This window comes from Lithobates pipiens, unplaced genomic scaffold, assembly GCF_037356315.1.
Source record: "Lithobates pipiens isolate NorthernLeopardFrog02 unplaced genomic scaffold, aLitPip1_a1.2 Scaffold_23, whole genome shotgun sequence".
NCBI lineage: Eukaryota > Metazoa > Chordata > Amphibia > Anura > Ranidae > Lithobates > Lithobates pipiens.
Window position 1 is genome coordinate 194,876,695 of NW_027507785.1, and position 8,538 is coordinate 194,885,232.

The following is an 8,538-nucleotide window of genomic DNA, read 5'->3' on the forward strand; positions in this document are numbered from 1 at the left end:
TGACAGCAGGAGAAACGCAGCCCCGCCCCTGCATCTCTGAGCAGAAAGCTGGCTGGTCATGTGATTGCAATCTCTGCAATGAAATTAGGTATTTGCAGGATTTATTTTTATAAATCGCACAAAGAGGGGGACACTACATTAGGAGGCAGTGCTGATGGTGTTATACAGGTTAGAGTGGCTTAACAACCACATTCATGTTTTAATGGCAGCCTTTTACCACCCCCACATTTGGCTGCTGGGAGTGAAAAAGTGACATGATTTTTAGCTTACAAAGGTCTTAAGACTCTTTTTACCCCTTTGCGACAGCACTGGTTCCTTGTGTGGCCAAGCAGCAGAGCTGCCGAGGAGGAGGAGTCTAAAGCCTCAAACACACAATCGGATTTTGGGCAGGGAATTGTGTGATGACAGACTGTTTGCCTAAAATCCGTCTGTTAGTACGCTCCTTCAGACAATTGTTGTCCAACTTTCTGCCAACAAATGTTGGATGGCAGGCTAGGACATTTTCAGCGGACAACGGTCTGTTGTCAGATTTTCGTATCGTGTGTACACAAGTCCGTCACACAAGTCCAAACACACAGGCTCAGAATCGATGCTCAAACACAACATTAGCAGGAGGTGACCAAAGGGTGGCGCTCAAGAGCTGAAATTCCACGTAGTGTGTCACTACTTTCGTGTGTGTTTGGCCGACAATTGTGTACCGTTTGTATGCAAGACAAGTTCCTGGCACATGCCCTTCGGACAAAAGTCTGACGCTCTGTTGGCCAACAATCTGATGGTGTGTACGAGGCTTTATGCTTCTCCATAGCTGGTATTTTATTTTTTTTCACTCTCAACGGAACAGAATGGCGGTGGAATGGGGTAACCCTTAGAGTGAACCTGTTCCTAAGCCCTGCATGAGCAAAGCACCGGCTTGCTTGAAGAGCAATGAGCACAGGAATAAAAGTGCAGATTATCCAGTTCCAGTGTTCTATATTTATAACACAATAACACAAAATAAAATACATACTGAAACATCAATGTGTGCAGATTTATGATTCTGTCTACAACAGGGATGCCAAGCTAAGAGTCGTCTTTTATGTCTTCCCTAAGCAGTTTAAGTTTATTTTTAATCCCTTTGCTGCTAGCAATTAGTAAATTGATAAAAAAAAGTACCGTATATACTCGAGTATAAGCCGAGATTTTCAGCCTCTTTTTTGAGGCTGAAAGTGCCCCCCTCGGCTTATACTCGAGTCATCGCTGTCTGCCCGCTCGATCAGCGTGTCGAGCAGACAGACAGCGGCCATTCTATTCAAAAGCCGCGCCTCCGGCTCCGCCTTCGCCTGTGATAGGCGGAACACTGAATTTCCCAGCAGCCTGTGTTCCGCCTATCACGGACATCGTATCATCCTCGTACTACGGACGAGGATGATACGACGTCTGTGATAGGCGGAACACAGGCTGCTGGGAAATTCAGTGTTCCGCCTATCACAGGCGAAGGCGGCGGCGCAGCTTTTGAACTTTACAATGGCCGCCGACGAAGAGGGCACGGGACGGAGGCAAGGGAAGGCACGGCACGGGACGGGACGGGACGGCGGCGGCAAGGCACGGCACGACACGGGACGGATGCAAGGAGGCAAGTCACGGCACGGGACGGAGGCAAGGAGGCAAGGCACGGGACGGAGGCTCGGGACAAAGGTAGGCTGGACACACACACACACACACACACACACACACACACACACACACACACACACACACACACACACACGGATGGAGACACACACAGGGATGGATGGATGGATGGATGGAGACACACACACACACAGGGATGGATGGATGGATGGATGGAGACACACACACACAGGGATGGATGGATGGATGGATGGATGGAGACACACACACACAGGGATGGATGGATGGATGGACACACACACACACAGGGATGGATGGACGGACACACAGGGATGGACGGACACACACACAGGGATGGACAGGCATGTCTCACCCTCGGCTTATACACGAGTCAATAAGTTTGCCAGTTTTTTTGGGGGTAAATTGGGGGCCTCGGCTTATATTCGGGTCGGCCTATACTCGAGTATATACGGTATATCTTTTTTTTTTACAATTCTTTAGTTACTTTCTGGTTGCCAGGCCTAGGCAAATGATGTCGGGAAGGGGTTTCTGTTGAGCACACCCGTCTTCCTGCATGTCTGAGCTAAGGGAAGATGGATTCCAGGAAGTAAATGTTACATGAATCATCTGCCCTTACTTGAGATGGCCATGGCCAGAAATGCTAGGTGGTGTTTTTCCTGTTTCAATGTTTATTGTAGTTTTAGATATAACATAACGGGCTCGCATTTTGCCCATGCAGGGGCTGAGCTAAACATTCACATATCAATTGAAGATCAAAGATCTTGCTCCCATTTTGCCACATAAGAGAGGGATGTTAAGGATGTTCTACTATTGAGAGGCATGAAAAAGTGTTGAAATAAAGCCCCGGTGAATGTTGGGGGGGGGGGGGGTGTGTTTAGACATCTTGCGAAATGGGTATGTGGAAGTACGGTGAATAAACAATCATATTCTGAAATTGCAAATTAATGAAAATGTTACCGCTGTGGGATCTCCTGCATTTTCTGGAGAGACTCCCATGACGGAAACTAGTTGGTGGATAAAAAAAAAAAAGATGCACCCTTGTAAAGCCATGAGTGGCCCACCAGGAAAATATGTGAAGTTGTTTCATCCCCAGAAGAAAAAGAGGATTATTTGTGATTGGCAGGAGCTGGAAGAAAGGGGACATCAAGTTGCCTGAATACCGAACGGAATCCTACGTTATGACGCAGAAGAGGGCTAAATTTTAGGGGGCGCAGTTTGAGGAAGCCAAAGTAAGGCTTGCAAATATATCGGAGCACAATTTGTTCCAAGAGCACCAACAGTGAGATATCAGAAGTACAGTAGCATGAACATTTGTGGAATTTGGGCTGCTAAATTAGATGGTGTTTTTCAAGCAAAATAAAACATTGAAATATTAATGGATGGGTGAGTTTGCTTTGTATGTGAGCACTACAAACATAAATAATGCTATTTAATCAGGGGTGTAGATGGGGGGGGGGGGGGGGGGGTCAGGGGTGTTCAACAAAGTCACAAAATTATAGAACTAACTGCACTCCTCCCCAGGAGAAGTACAACCAAGCAGTATGCCGTCCCTTCAGAGCGCATGCACCCGTGACATCACCGGCTGCTTTCCATGTGACTATCTCCTAAACACCACAAGTTTAGGAGATATTCACTGTACCTACAGTAAGTATTATAGGCTCACTTGTAGGTACAAGTTCAAAATCTGGGTTTACTACATTAAGACTGAATAAAAGCCAGGCATATTGACCAGGTGCAAAGAGCACCATCCTGTGGTAGGCAGTGCACAATATATATATATTTTTCACCTCTTAAAACATTTCATAAAATTTCTTAGGACACAGTTTTTTAATGTTTAACCTCCTCGCGCCCGCCCTATAGCCGAATGACGGCCGTAGAGCAGGCGCGTTCGTCCGGGCGGTCGTCCCTGGACGACCTGATGTTTACTTCCGCAATGCGCGCCGCCGCGGGCGCGCATCGCGGAAGTTCTGTGTTCGCCGTGTCCCCCGGGGACAGGCAAACACAGATCGCTGTAAACGGCCAATCACAGCGGCCGTTTACAGCGTGATCGGCGTGTCCAATGGGAGATGATCTCATATGTAAACATATGAGATCATCTCGCAGCACCGCTCTCCTTCCTCGCACAGACAGTGCGAGAGGGGAGAGATGAACGGCTGCAGCGGCAGCCGTTCTGATTGTGGAAAAAAAATAAATTAAAAAAATGAAATAAAAAGTGCCATCCGCCCCCAGCAGTGCCATCCGCCCCCAGCAGTGCCATCCGCCCCCAGCAGTGCCATCCGCCCCCAGCAGTGCTACCTGCCCCCAGTGCCATCCACCCCAGTGCTACCTGCCCCCAGTGCCATCCACCCCAGTGCTACCTGCCCCCAGTGCCATCCACCCCAGTGCTACCTGCCCCCAGTGCCATCCACCCCAGTGCTACCTGCCCCTAGTGCCATCCACCCCAGTGCTACCTGCCCCCAGTGCCATCCACCCCAGTGCTACCTGCCCCTAGTGCCATCCACCCCAGTGCTACCTGCCCCTAGTGCCATCCACCCCAGTGCTACCTGCCCCCAGTGCCATCCACCCCAGTGCTACCTGCCCCCAGTGCCATCCACCCCAGTGCTACCTGCCCCCAGTGCCATCCACCCCAGTGCCACCTGCCGTCAGTGCCACCTGCCCCCAGTGCCACCTGCCCCCAGTGCCACGAGTCATCAGTGCCACATAGTGCCATCTGTCATCAGTGCCATGTATCAGTGCCATTTGTCATCAGTGCCACCTGTCAGTGTCACGTGCCATCTGTTGTCAGTGTCACGTGTCATCAATGCCACTTATCAGTGCCATCTGTCATCAGTGTCACGCGTCATCGGTGCCATGTATTAGTGCCATCTGTCATCGGTGGCACATATTAGTGCCACGTATTAGTGCCATCTGTCATCGGTGCCACGTTTCAGTGCCACGTATTAGTGCCACGTGTCATCAGTGCCACGTATAAGTGCCACGCGTCATCAGTGCCACATATTAGTGCCATCTGTCATCAGTGCCACATATTAGTGCCATCTGTCATCAGTGCCACGTATCAGTGCCATCTGTCATCAGTGTCACGTGTCATTGTCCTGGTGCTTCAAAAGTGTAATAAATAGTCAACAAGTTAGATGTGTAACTTATGTTCCTAGAACACATGATGGCGCTACCTGCATGTTGGGCCTCTCTATGTGGCCAGGCTGTGAAAAAGTCCCACACATGTGGTATTGTAATACTCAGGAGGAGTAGCAGAATTTTTTGGGGGGTGTCATTTGTGGTATACACATGCCACGTGAGAGAAATAACCTATTACAATGACAATTTTGTGGAGAAAAAAAAAAAAAATGAAAAATCTTAATTTTGCAAAGAATTGTGGGAAAAAAATGACAACATCAAAAAGCTCACCATGACTCTTACTAAATACCTTGGAATGTCTACTTTCCAAAAAGGGGTCATTTGGGGGGTATTTGTACTTTCCTGGCTTGTTCGGGTCACAAGAAGCGAGATAGGCCACCAGTACATCAGATGTGATCAATTTTGTGCGATTCGCACCACAGCTTGTAGACTCTCTAACTTTCACAAAGACCAAATAATATCCACTAATTTGGGTTATTTTTACCAAAGACATGTAGCAGTATAAATTGTGACCAAAATTTATGAAGAAAAATTAATAATTTGCATAATTCTGTCACAGAAACAAAGAAATATGCGTTTTTTTTCAAAATTTTCGGTCTTTTTTCATTTATAGCGCAAAAAATAAAAACCCCAGAGGTGATCAAATACCACCAAAAGAAAGCTCTATTTGTGAGAAAAAAAGGACAAAAAATTCATTTGGGTACAGTGTTGCATGACTGAGTAATTGTCATTCAAATTGTGAGAGCACCGAAAGCTGAAAATTGGTCTGGGCAGGAAGGTGTTTAAGTGCCCTGTAAGCAAGTGGTTAAATAAATCGCTGCACTTACTGCCTACCACAATATGTTGCTCCTTGCACCTGCTCAACTTTCAACGTAAGGTTAGCTCAAATCCGGTCTCATTCATACATCCTACATGACCATGGTGCAGCAAGTATACTGCAAATACCTGCACCCAGGATCTCAGATGTTCCAGTCTCTTTTCAGCCCATCAATCAGGTGAGTAGCTGACAAAAAACAAACAAATCTGAGATCCTGGCTGTAGGTATTCATGGTATATTTGCCATTCCATGGGCATTTAGAATATGAATGAGATCTAAAGCCTGGTCCACACGGTAAGTTTTTTAGTTCAACCCAGCTTCGTTCCATTCCCTGGCAGTCAAGTTCATTTGGCAGAATCGCCCGTCTAGGCTTAGATATAGAATCTTGTGCACCCCTAAAGATAGAGGGGGCATCGGTCTCCCAGACTTCCAATTATACCACACATCGGCCATATTCTTAAGACTCCTTGAATGGTTCCCTTGCCCCTTGACCAAACCATCTACAATTATCGGGCAAAACATGGCACAGGTAGACCTCAGAGCTCTCCTATGGGGCTACTAGGGGTGCAACGGATCGTCACCGATCCGTGATCCGAACGGGTCACCCCGCTCGGATCGGCACATGCTACGATCCGCGGAGCGCTCCGCGGTCTCGGCCTTAGGAAAGATGCGGCTTCGGCCTAGCTCTGAAGCGGCGGCCATCTTTCTACACCCAGGCTGTTTACACTGATCGTTCCTCTCTCCCCTCTCGGTACTAATCTGTACAGTGGAGGGGAGAGATCCTGAGATGGAAGCAGCCATCCCTCCATACCCTACAGTACCCTGCCAATACCCCAATACTCTAGCAATACCCCAATACTCTAGCAATACCCCAATACTCTGCAATACCCCAATACTCTGCAATACCCCAATACTCTAGCGATAACCTGCCAATACTCTAGCGATAACCTGCCAATACTTAGCGATACCCTGCCTGCCCATACTCAGCGATACCCTGCCATACTCTGCGATACCCAGCCAATATTACAGTGGGTGAGATTGTGGATATTACAGTGGGGACTATATGGTGGTGGAATTTTCACAGGTTTTTGCAAATTAAATTATTATTTGCTGATCCGAAAAATGATCCGATCCGTGACTCTCATCCGAGTAACGATCCGATACGTGAGTTTTTTGATCCGTTGCACCCCTAGGGGCTACCATATGAAATTTCGCAACATGAATGGATTGTCTCCACTGACGGTAGCAGCGCTAACCACTTGGTATCGTAAACAAACCACCCTCTCCATCTCCACAGACCCTAGCCCACTATCGTCTCTATTTGACAACCCGGCACTCCCAACTTACAACACGGGAGGGCAATGTGGTTCATACACTAGAGAACAATGGCCAACAGCCAGGCAATTCATGCAGGCCTCCACAGGTCTATTCCAACCACAAACAGACACCCAACCTAACACCCCAATAGATTGGCTTTCCATGCTAGCCCTAACACAACACTGTAAGACACTTCATCTCTCTGGACAGGTCCATAGACCTCTTACAACCCTTGAGGATATGTGTGGTCTCTCTCGGACGCCCAGACACCCGTTATCACTGATTTACAAAGACATACAACTAAAAACATGCAACACACCACCGAAGTTCACACAAAAATGGTCGAGAGATGTAGGAATGGAAATCTCCCCTGCACAATGGAACACCTCATTCATACTTACACACATCTTCCATATCCGGATTCTCACAAGAAAAAAAATTATAAGCTGTTAGCAAGATGGTACAGGGATCCAGTCACGGTGAGCAAAATGTACCCAGGAACTTCAGATGGATGCTGCCGCGGAGGAGAGGGCACGTACAAACATGTATGGTGGGACTGTGATCGAGTTCGCCCGTTTTGGGACAAGGTATTCAATATCCACAATATTCTTTACAATGTCTCTGTTACCTTCACCACAAATAGCATTACTATCCATCTTTTCAGGACCGCTAAGCTCCCACAGAAAAATCCTGCTTAGATTTTTACTGTCTGCAGCGCGACACGTCATATCGCAATTCTGGAAAACAGATACCGTCCCCTCGATTACGAGGTGGGCAGAAACCATGAACGATTTATGCTCATGGAAGAATTACAGGCAAAACAAAATGATACATGGGATAAATACACCTCTCTTTGGTATCCTTGGCTCCACCATTCTTCATTGGACCTCTTTCTCAACAGTATAGCTGCGTGAGAGAGAGGCCCTACAACTGTAGTATGCCGAAAGACACAAACCCCTAAATCTGGGGGTCCTGCAAATGATTCATAATAGAATGTAACCATTATAATGCTACAAGACCTTTACTGCTGAGTACCTCCCTCCCCTTGCCCTTCCCCAACCACCACCCTTGACTTGCTATGTCATGCACCCAGTTGTCTCACCCCATACCTGTCTTATACCCTCTTAGGCTTGAAAATTTGTCCAGGGAGCAATTATTCCAGGCAGTGTCCATAGATGGATGACACTGCGTGAGTGGGTCTCATATGTATTGCCTTAATGAAAAGTCCTGACTGGACAAGTATTTGTACAATGTGTTAATGTGCATACAAGTTGGTATGCATGCATTGCATTTCCCACCCTGTTCCCTCCCCCTTACTTTATTCATTATGTACCCCCATCCCTCCCTTCCCTTATTTCTTAATGTGTTCAATGTTTACTGAACCTTAATAATAAACAAATATTCAACCTTCATCTCTAAGATGATTAGTCAATAAAGTTTTTGAGAGGAGAAGCATCAGACCAACCACTATTCTGTGTCTCCTTGATGCCATCCATGTTCAAATATCATCCAGCATATGCTTTGTGAATTAAGCTCATTCTCCCCTAGATGATACAATAATCTTAAAATGGACCGGTCAGTAACTTTTAAAAAACATATATAGATTTTTGATATGCTGCAATTTACAACAAATGTGT